At 37.6% G+C, this 11,115-nt stretch overlaps 1 protein-coding gene across 3 annotated transcripts in view; it reads left to right on the top strand.

Moving 5' to 3' along the window:
* The first annotated feature begins 4,657 nt into the window (after nt 1-4,657).
* Nucleotides 4,658-11,115, top strand: part of LOC150083072 (uncharacterized) — a 112,840-nt gene continuing 106,382 nt past the window's right edge. For all 3 annotated transcript variants that reach the window (XM_090377010.1, XM_090377009.1, XM_090377011.1), the window contains exon 1: nt 4,658-4,767. The gene's annotated coding sequence lies outside the window, so the exon portion shown is untranslated. The remainder of the gene's footprint in view (nt 4,768-11,115) is intronic.

Raw genomic sequence — 11,115 nt, 5'->3', positions numbered from 1 at the left:
TGAATATTTTCATGGGCACTTCTGAATTCTGTTCTATATTCTCCATAAATAGTTGGAGTTTGTATCCCATCTGGTTAGGGGGATTTTTATGGGCTTGTGTGTTAATTTTCTGACTGACTTAGTTTTGTGCAAAAGTTGTGTGATCTTTGCTGGTGGACTCTTGATTTTTCAGATAAAGTGACCATAGAATATATGCATACTGTGATAGACACAATACAGCGATCTCTCTCTCGTGCTCTTAGTCGCATTGGCACTTAATCTAAAACAGCACTTTTCAACTTTTTGTTGCTTTGGAATCCTAATACAGTATCTTTAAAAACAGTAATACATGTGTACAAATTAAAAAAAAAAAAAAAAAATGAGTGACAAATTAATTGAACCTCTGAATTTTGCAGAATATTCTGTGAAAACTATTGCCCCACACAGTTCTGAATTATTCTTATTCTGCATTAACATATTGTTAAGCACTTTTTTTCTATGTTATCCGTCCCTTCTTTCATTAAAAAACAAACATAACAGATTCACAAGATTATCTCTCTCTCTCTCTCTCTCTCTCTCTCTCTCTCTCATGCACACACACAAAATCTCAGAATCCAATTTGAAAACCTGTGATCTAAAATATTTCATCCCAGTTTTGAACTAAATAGTCATCATCCATTTATAGTTCCTTTCATTCTTGTGTATTTCTTGAAAATTGCAGTCTACAGAAATTTAAATAGTTTCATCAAGTACCTTTTGTGTTTTTTTTTTTTTTTTTCCAACCCAAATACTGTATTAAAGTATTCTAGTTACAATAATCTTTCATGTTTTTCCCACTGTATAAGAAAATTGTAAGACCATATTTGGAATACTGTGTTCAACTATGGAGAATATGAAAAAAGATATTGAGCTTCTTGAAAAAGAGTCCAAAGATGGGCAAAGATGCTCCTTACTGTACAATAACCAGACGCATCTACAGAGGATGCCCACAGGGCTCCATCCTGGGCCCACTGCTCTGGAACGTGGTCCTGGACGGATTCCTCAACCTCAACCTCGGAAATGCAACCTCCCAGGCATATGTGGATGACCTTGTCCTGACACTGGCAGAAAACTCCAGAGCACAGCTGGAAAACACAGCAAACCGGGCGCTCCCCATTCTACAACAATGGGCTGACGAAAATAACCTGAAGATATCATCCACTAAGACATGCTCCATCCTACTTCAGGGAACCCTGGACACCAGGAGACCCCCCCCCCCAAATAAAAGTACAAGGAACCACCGTCAAGCTGACCACAGAAATGAAATTTCTTGGGGTTGTCCTTGATAGAAACCTATCCTTCACTTCCCACCTTAACTATCTCAGAAATAAAATCAGAAATTACTCGTCACTATTTGCAAGAATCAACCGCAAGGACTGGGGCATAAAGAAGAAAACCCTTGCTCTTTTTCACAAAACTGTGTTCCTGCCAGTCATCCTCTATGCCTCGGGTGTCTGGTACAAGAAAGCAACCACTGCAACTAATAAAAGAAAACTAGAAACCATACAGAGGTACATCTTGCTGACTATCTCACGAGCTTGCAACACAGTGAGTACACACGTGCTTCAGGTGCTCACGGGTGCGCTCCCCTTGGACCTGGAAGTGATACGCAGTGGACTCCTCTACAGCCTTTCCAGAGGCATACCGGATACTTGCCTAAATTTCACATCAAACGTAGCCAACGAACCGAGAAAAGAAGACTAACTGTACATCTCCAACAAACCTGGCAAACACGGTGGCAAAACTCAACAAAAGGGCAAATAACGCGAAAATTCCTCCCAACTGTCTCGGCCGTATACCCAAAATACCCAAGCTGGCTCTCCCCAGGAGTGCTGGCCACGTACCTCCTAACTGGCCACGCCGCCATCAGATTCAAACTAATGACCTTTGGACTGAGCAACACTGCCCTCTGTCATTGTGGCTTAGTGGAAACGTGGGAGCAGTTAATGTACCACTGCAAGCTTTATGAAGACCTCCGATGCCGACTAATTACAGAATTACATTATGTACCAGAGAATCAAGAGGAACGCTTACTGGAGGAGGAGCACAGCTACAAAGCATTGGCAAACTTTGCACAAGGTCTTTTTGACAGAAGGCGTACTCTTCCGCCCACCACAGCCACAATAGCGATTCTCAGGCCCACAATATTATGACTTTGCAAACAACAACCATATAAGGTGCACGGACAGTCACCATCAAGACAATCCACAAAGGGATTGCATCTCAGGAAGAAACAGCAAAAAAAACCAAAAAAAAAAAACACCAGGACTCGACAAACTCGGATCCAACAAATGGACGAGGATCCAATAACTAATGACCATGACTCCAGACAGATCAGAGGCATAAGTAACCACAGACTGGACTAAATACCCACAACTACGGACCTGACTAAGGCACCTGTCCTGCTGCCAAGTGACAACCACAGACAGAAACCTACACACAAATGGGACAGCTAGGACCCAACCAAGGACCTGACTCAAGCAGACCTGCAGCCGCCAGGCCATAGGGCGACCTGTGCCGGCTCTCTTGCCGGACACACTTTCCTCCCTTCCCTGGCAGAGGGGGAAGCGACAGCCTTCTTGTTGCCTCCCCCCTGCCATCCCACAGCTTTCTCTCTGGTGGGGGCATGGGCATGCCCCACTGGCACATGCTGGGGTCGTCTACTCTATTGATCCCAGTCTTTCCTAGCTGTTCCCCCCCTAGCCTTCAGTCTCCTCCCCTCTCTATCTGTATGCCAGCGCAAGACCCACACCAAAATTCTAGCTTCTTTAAATTATTTCGCCCTCTCCTCGGCCATTAAATTTTTAAATGCAACCCCTTCAAACCGGGAAACATGTATGTGATCAACATACAACGTGCAAAATGTTTTTTTTTTTTTTTTTAGATCCTAGCCACTGAAATCTCAGGAAATTAGGTGGCAGGACCTGCCAGAGTAAATTGATTATAATACTGGTGTACCTGGTCTGCCTCCACGGGGCGAAAGTGGGGCAACGTTGGGCCTCAGTAGGGGTCAAGCGGCTAAATGACCAGATGAACAATGGTACATGACACTACATATGAACAATATCCATACACTTTTAAATCTCTGGCATTTCCAGCAAACTGGCACACCCATCACAATGTAAACAACGCAGAGATGGGGGAAACCCCTGGTGCTGTATGACCCTAAATACACTTTACTACTCTGACACAAAATAACACATTACACCCACTTCTGGAATTTATGGAGCTCTGTATACACGACGTGTGAAATGGCGTAGTTGTGGGAAACCACTGGTGGTGCTCAACCCAAACACTATGTTATAAAGAATTTCAGAACTAGGAGTCATAAATTCAAATTGCAGGGGTTGGGGCTTATATCAGATTGTAGGAAGTTTTCTTTTAGCCAGCAAGTCATTGATTGCTGAAACAAGTTGCCCTTGTAAGTAGTTGAGGCTGACAGTTTGAATAAATTCTGAGTTCAACTGGATGAACTGTGTGAGGGAAGAAGCATGTAATTTGTATTTTCTTATTTACTTTGGCTTTTTTTCCCTTTTTTTTTTTTTTTTTTGCCAGTGCAGCAAAAGCCTGTGGCTTCCTTGTACTGTATGGCAAATACTATTACTATGTTTGTTCTGGGGGAGAAAACAAGCACATTTAGGGAGACAATATTCAGCTAGTTACAAAATACAGAAGTTGAACCATTGATTTGAACTCATTAAGGAAGCATTTGCCATATCTGATCTCTAGCATTTTTGCTGTTATGGGCATTGTATCAGGCATTCATGTAAAAATTTACTTCTTTTTATTGATTGCAATAAAGATATTATATGTTTGAAACATCAGGTGTAATTGCTTGAGTACCTTCAAGATTAAGGAGTTGACCCTTGGATGAATAAGGCAGATCAGTGGTTTAGCCAGATATGGCTAGCATATATATATATATATATATATGTGGTCCAAAATTTAGGAAAGTCTGTTTACTTTGCACTTATTAGATTATCATTTGAAATTAGGTGCCAGTAAGCAGTTTTTTAGACAACAGTATTTGCAAAATGGAAAAATCCTAAAAACTCTTGTCCTTTACATAAACATGATTTAGTCAAAAACGTGTGAAGGCTGTTCTGCACAACAATATAGCCTGTTGCAATTGGCTGGTATCTGGTTCTTCAGCTTAATTTTATGTTCTGTGTTAGAGTCTGCAACAGCTGGAAACAAGTTATTAATAAATCCAAACTTCATTTTGAAATAGCTAAGCATATAATTTGCCTCCTGTCCAAATGGTGGTTGAGTTTTCTAGTCTCTTGCCATAACTTTTGTTCATAAATAGTTCCACCCCGTTGCTTCCTAATGGTATTGCATCTTTTTCTGAAGATAAGTATCTTACTTTTCCCTCTAACTCTTATATAAGTATTGCTTTCTTATTCATATATCTTGCTTTTCTTCCTGTAAATCTCTCATCAAATGTTTTTTTTTGTTTTTTATTTCCTTTGCTATTTTTGCTATAAACTGTTTAACATAAATATTGTTTTGTTGTGATAAAATAGATTGTAACCTCCTATTATTATGTTTTGTATAGAGTTATTCTCAAGAAAAGTAAAGAGGTTAAATGTGGAAGGGAAGGACCTTTGGAGACTGTAATTTGCAACTTTAGCAGCCAGCAAGATAGGCAAGTTTTCATTCTGGATAAATTATGACACTAGTTTGAATATGCATACTGACAGATTGTCTACAAACTGATCCATGGAGTTTATATCAACTGTCTAAAATGTAAGAAACTTTGAAAGTGTTCTTTTTATTGAGGATTGTTATGTGATTTGTTCTTATTCTGTAATATGATTTGATTGGAATCAGGTGGATTAGTCAGCTGAGACACTGGGAAATTTCCTGGGTGGCCCCAATGACTATAAGCAACAAGACTTCTTGATTATATAATCACACAAATGTAATTGATCACACAAATGTAATAAATGTAATTGATCCTAAACAACATGTTTATTGTCTATACAATAGAGGGGAACAGGTATTCTATGTGTTATCAGACACTCTGTCTAAAACACTGATGGATCGAATATCTTTCTATTACAGAAGATTTAGGAGCAGTCCGGTTGGCTTCTCTCCCTAAAATCCACTCATGCACGCCATCTTGTTGGTAAGCCCTGTTATGCCACTTAGGTGGCAACGAACGTGTAGAGTGGTTCTCTTCAAGACGCCTGGTCAACGTGAAGAGGAAAAGACCAAACCCTCCAGCATATGACAGCACGACGAAACAAATGGCTTTCACTCCCCCTCTTATGGCAGCGAGAGGATCAGAGTGGAAGCATAGGGTGCTAAGAATCTCTGGGTACGACCAGGATGCCATGCACGTAAACTGAACTTGGCCTGTTACAACGTAAGATCGCCCATCAGTGAAGACAAGATATTAGAGCTGGAAAAGGAATTAGAAAATGTGAATTGGAATATCATCGGTTTGGCTGAAACAAGAAAGAAGAAGAAATGAATTGCTTATAAGTTTATCAAGTGGAAATCTGCTGTACACCAATGGAAACAGTGAAAGAAATGAAGTTGGAGTTGGGTTTCTGGTCCATAAAGATTTAAAAAACAACATTTTTGAATTCAAAAGTACATCACCAAGGGTGTCAAGACTAATACTCAAGATTTCTAAGAGGTAAAGCTAAAGGTTATAATGATTTATGCACCAACATCAAGCCATGATGATGAACAGGTTGAAGAAATGTACACCAAAATTGAGTCTTCTAGATGAGCAGAAAACCCACTACACTATTATTAAGGGAGGACTTCAATGCTAAGGTTGGAAAAAGACAAAACAACGTAGAAAGGGGAACTATAGGAAATTTTGGAATTGGTGAAAGAAATGAAAGAGGTGAAAAACTTGTGGAATTTGCAGAATCTCAAGGATTGTCAGTAATTAACACGTTTTTCGAGAAAAGGGTGAACAGAAAGAGGACATGGAAGAGTCCAAATGGATTAACAACTAATGAAATCGACTTCATCCTCACTAACAGAAGATATATTGTGAATGTTGTTACCATCCTAAATAAGGTAAATGTTGGAAGTGATCACAGAATGGTAAGATTTATACTTGATATAGATGTAGGAAAGGAAAGGAAAAAACTGACTCGAGTAAATAATACAAAGGTCTTTGAGATAACAGAACAGGAGAAAAAGCAGTATGTACTGGAACTTAAGAACAAGTTTGAGCTTCTGCAGACTGCTCAGGACCAAGATATCAACGAGAAATATTACAACTTTCTGAAAGTGATAAAGCCCAAGAAACCTATAGGGAAAAAGAAATCTAAAGAAGAAAAAATTAGTCAAGAAACACTTGTTATAATGAACCGAAGACGACAAATGAAGAGCAAGAAAAACACTGACAAGGAGAAAATTGAGTATACTGAATATGCAAAACCATTAGAAAGAGACTGAGAGAGGACATTAAGAAAATTTAACACAAGAAAAGTAGAACAAGCATTAAGGGAAAACAAAGGACTTAAATCAACAGCCATGAGCAGTAATACAGAAAGACAAGTGATACTGAAACTGAAGAATAGCGATGTTTACTTATAAATAGCAGAGAAGGCATAATTCAAATAGCAGAAGACTACTATAGAGAATTATACAAGGAGTGAGGGAATGATGCCAGTAGTTGGGAAGATGGATCGCAAATTAACAACACATACGACATACCCGATATTCTTCCTGATGAGGTAGAACATGCATTGAAGAAAATGAAGAATCAGAAAGCCCCAGGGGAAGATGAAGTTACTATAGAGTTGTTAAAATTGGGAGGAAAAGACAAAAACTGGCAAGGCTCTTCACAAAGTGCATTAGAAAAGGTGTGACACTTAACCAGTAAAATAATGCAATCATAGTTTTGCTGCATAAGAAAGGAGATAAATGAGAAATTGGAAATTATAGACCAATTAGCTTTTTATCCCATATCTACAAGTTGTTCACAAGAGTCATTACTAATAGATTAGAAAGAATACTTGATGAGAATCAACCGAAAGAGCAAGCTGGCTTTAGGACAGGATTCTCAACTATGGATCACCTTCACTTAACATCACAGCTAATGGAGAAAGCAAATGAATATAAAACACCATTATGCCTGGCATTTGTGGATTATGAAAAGGCATTTGACTCCATACAGGATAAGGCAATGTTTTGGGCACTGGAAAGACAAGGCATAGATACCCCGTGTATTATGATTTTGAAGAAAATATATGAGAACGCTACCTCCTTTATTAGACTAGACAAAGACAGTAGGAAATTTAAAATTGAGAAAGGAGTTCGACAAGGAGACACAATATCTCCGAACTGTTTACTGCTGCCCTTGAGGAAGCTTTCAGAAGATTAGACTGGTCGCAGAAAGGAGTCAATGTGAACTGGAGAGTACCTAAACCATTTACGATTTGCAGATGACATTGTGGTCATAAGCCACGATCCCAAAGAATTAGAGGAAAATCTTAATCAGTTATGCACAATTAGTAAGGATTTTGGACTAAAGATGAATATGACTAAAATGATGAAGTAATGATGAACAAGTATGACACAGAAAGGGAAATAATGATTGAAGGAGCAGTAATTGAAAAGGTGGAGTCATACTTATCTGGGACAAGTTATTAGCTATAATAATGATAAATGGCTGGAAATCAAGAGAAGAATAAATTTTGGATGGATAGCATTCAAGAAATATAGTCACATACTGAAGAGCAATATCCCAGTTTGTCTGAAACGTAAAATAATGAAACCAATGTACACTTCCCACCATGACTTATGGAAGTGAAACTTGGGCACTCACCAAAAGAAATGGAAGAGAGCTGAGAACTACACAGCGAAGAATGGAACGAATTATATTGGGAATCAGACTGTTAGATAAGAAGAGAAATACATGGATTAGGCAGCAAACTCAAGTAAAGGACATTCTTATCAAAACTAAAGAACTAAAATGGTCTTGGGCAGGACACATAGCTCGAAGACATGATGACAGATGGACTAAGAAAATAACAGAATGGTACCCAAGAGGAGCTAGAAGAAAACCTGGAAGACAAAGGCGGAGATGGATAGATGAAATTCATGAGTTTGTGGGTAGTAAATGGATGGCCAGTGATCAAAACATAAGGAACTGGAAAGTTGCTGGAGAGGCCTTCATCCTGCAGTGGATTGAAAATGGCTGATGATGATGAATATATAAAGAAAATTGTATTTGACAGGACACATTCCTTTTTGTAACCATAAGGAAACTTTTTATTATAATATACAGTACCTCTCTTTCCACAAGATCTTCAATAGATATTTCTTCTTTCTTGTCTTCTTTCTTCTTATCTTTTTTTAGCACAAAACCTTGAGGAAGAGCATGTCGATAGTGGCATTTATTTCCTCCATTTGGACATTCCCAGAACCAACCATATTTGTTATTTTCCAAAGCATCCAGGAAAAATTTGCATATCTATATGTGAAAAAAAAAAAAAAAGAACTATTTTTATGATATGAAATAATTTAAAGGAATAATATGTAGGAGGTAAAAAAAATGTCAACAAGGGATGGTTGTTAGTCATATATTAAATTTTTACATTAAAAAAATACAAGTAACCATAGGATTTTAAAAGAAGTATCTAATAAAAAAAAAAAAGATTTTAGCTGATGTAATTTCACTAAAATTTTGTGATTATTACTATGTAACTAAGAACAAAAGTTCAGGCTGCAAAAAGCCAAAAAATGAATAATTATTTCTAGTTTATTTTTGCTTTTGCTTCATTTCCCAGAAAAATGGCTTGTCTTGAATGTGGAGCAAGGGATGGAGATAAAAAAGACCATTTGAAACAGCTGTTCTTCCATAAGACTGCTTGTAACATCATTGTATAATATTTCTGAAATGAGATATATACATCATTTATATCAAAAACTTATGATTGCACAGGCAAGTTCTCGATACTTTTCAGTGGAATTTAATTTCTTATTTTGGAAAAATGGTTAACAGATTGCAAAAGGCAAAAGTAGGATATGTTGTGAAGCAACATTCCAAATTACTATAGCAAAAGCAAGTTTATCAGAACAAAACGATGATAGGCTGAGAATAATTAACTTTTTTTTCTTTCTTTATTTTTTTTTTTCAAATCAAAACTACAAATATGAAAGGTATTAGAATCTATAAACATAGTACAGTGGGCTGGGAAAACCAAAGAAGATGCTTGTTTACAAGCTACTTTTATTAGACTTGAATTTATGTAGACTGTAATTTTAAGAAAATAGAAAAAGCCAAAGTTGAAAGCATAAATGAGGAAGAAAAGTTAATTATGAGAGTTTGAAGTTGGACAGTAAACAGATGTTGACTAGTTGCACAGTACGTGTTCAGACTGGTTTACATGCAAAAAGGCATTTAGCACAAAAGGAATGTCTATGAGACAGAATGGAGAGACTTCATAAGAGATGGGCCATTAATTAACCTGACTTCCCTCTTCTGAATGGAGTCTAGAAGGCCTGAGAGATGTTTTGGGGGAACCACCCCCAGATGTGGGAACAATGCTCTATGGTAGCAGAGATATTTGAGATTTGTATAGGGCAAATAGTTGATTAGAAGAAAAATAATACCAACAGCAAAAGAGAAAACCCAATTTTTTATATGCAGAATAAGCAATATTTGTGATGTGTTTATGCACAAGAGAGACTAGAAATTTGAGTGTCATTAAAGATAAGAAAAGGAGCTGCAGACTCCTTTTTGCAAGATATAAAACAGGAATGAGTTTTAGAATGATTGAAATTAACAAAGTTATCTTTGCCCCAAATTACCTGGAGATCAACATTTAAGGAATCGGTGATGGATATTCAAGAAATATAAGTTGGAATGTGGAATGCAATGTGCTATCATCAGAAAAACTATTGATAGGCTTTCCAGTCAATGGAAGATCATTAATATACAAGAGGAAAAGAGTGGGAGAAAGAAATGAACCTTAGGGAACAACAGCATTAGTGGAGAAGTTAGAAACAGAGTCATGTACCATCACTAGAAGATGAGTCTTGAGAGAGAAAACTGGATACCCAATTGCAAAAAACAATCAGTAATCCATAATATAGCAGCTTGTTAGAAGACCTTTATGCTAAATATGATCAAAAACCTTAGAAAGATCAAGAGCAACTGACTGAGTTTCACCAAACTTTTCCACTGAATTTGTCCACAGATGGCTAACATAAGCCAAAACATCACCAGTGGGTCGGCACATAGAATTCATATTGGCAATCACTGATCAGATGGAAGGTTTTGATATAGTTTAGGAGTAGCAGTTAATGGATTTCTTCACTACTCTGGAAAGAGCAGAGGTAAGTGCAATGGGACGATAACTGGATGGGAAGGATTTGCCACCATCTTTAGCAATTGGCTGGATATGAGCAAATTTCCAAGCAGAAAAAAAAAAAAAAAAAAACACCAGTGGAATAAGAAAATGTAAAAAGGTGGCACAGAACAGAAGTAAGCTCAGGAGCATAAGGTTTGAGCACAACTGTAGAAATACCATCAGGACCTGAACTTTCGTAGATCATTCAAAATGCTTCTGACATCCTTTTGATGAAAGCCACAGGAGGCATTGAGTGGAGTGTACTGGGATTGGTAGGGGGTGGCTTATCAAAGCTGTCAGTATAAGAGTTAAAAGAAAAATAGTATGCTAGTAAATAGGCTTTATCTTTAGCAGAGGTTACAATAGAACCATCAGACTTTAACAGAGGTTGGAGTATAGGTGGACAAAAGTTGCAGCCAATAGCTCTGACAGGTGACCAGATAAGAAGCAAGATGTCTACTCTAAGCCTGTTCAAAATTTAGTTTGGACTGAATAATAACTGCTTTACAATTGTCGTGAGGTTTAGTGTGGGAAAAATATGAAGCTGGCAATTTCAATGTAAGCCAGTTAAGATATGCAACGTTCTTATCTTGAACACCCTTAGCACACTTATTGGAAAACCAAGGTTTAGATAAAAGACAAGGAAATGAAAGAGTTCCAAGTGATTAGTGGGGTTGGGAGAAGGATAGGATGAATTTGACAGAATGAAGTAGAGATTTTAAGCCAGACAAGATTGAAAAGAGATGACAAATTACTAATCTCCAAC

This window comes from Mastigoproctus giganteus, chromosome 7, assembly GCF_048544385.1.
Source record: "Mastigoproctus giganteus isolate SK-2022 chromosome 7, ASM4854438v1, whole genome shotgun sequence".
Classification (NCBI taxonomy): Eukaryota; Metazoa; Arthropoda; class Arachnida; order Uropygi; family Thelyphonidae; genus Mastigoproctus; species Mastigoproctus giganteus.
This window is presented reverse-complemented; position numbering and strand designations above follow the sequence as displayed.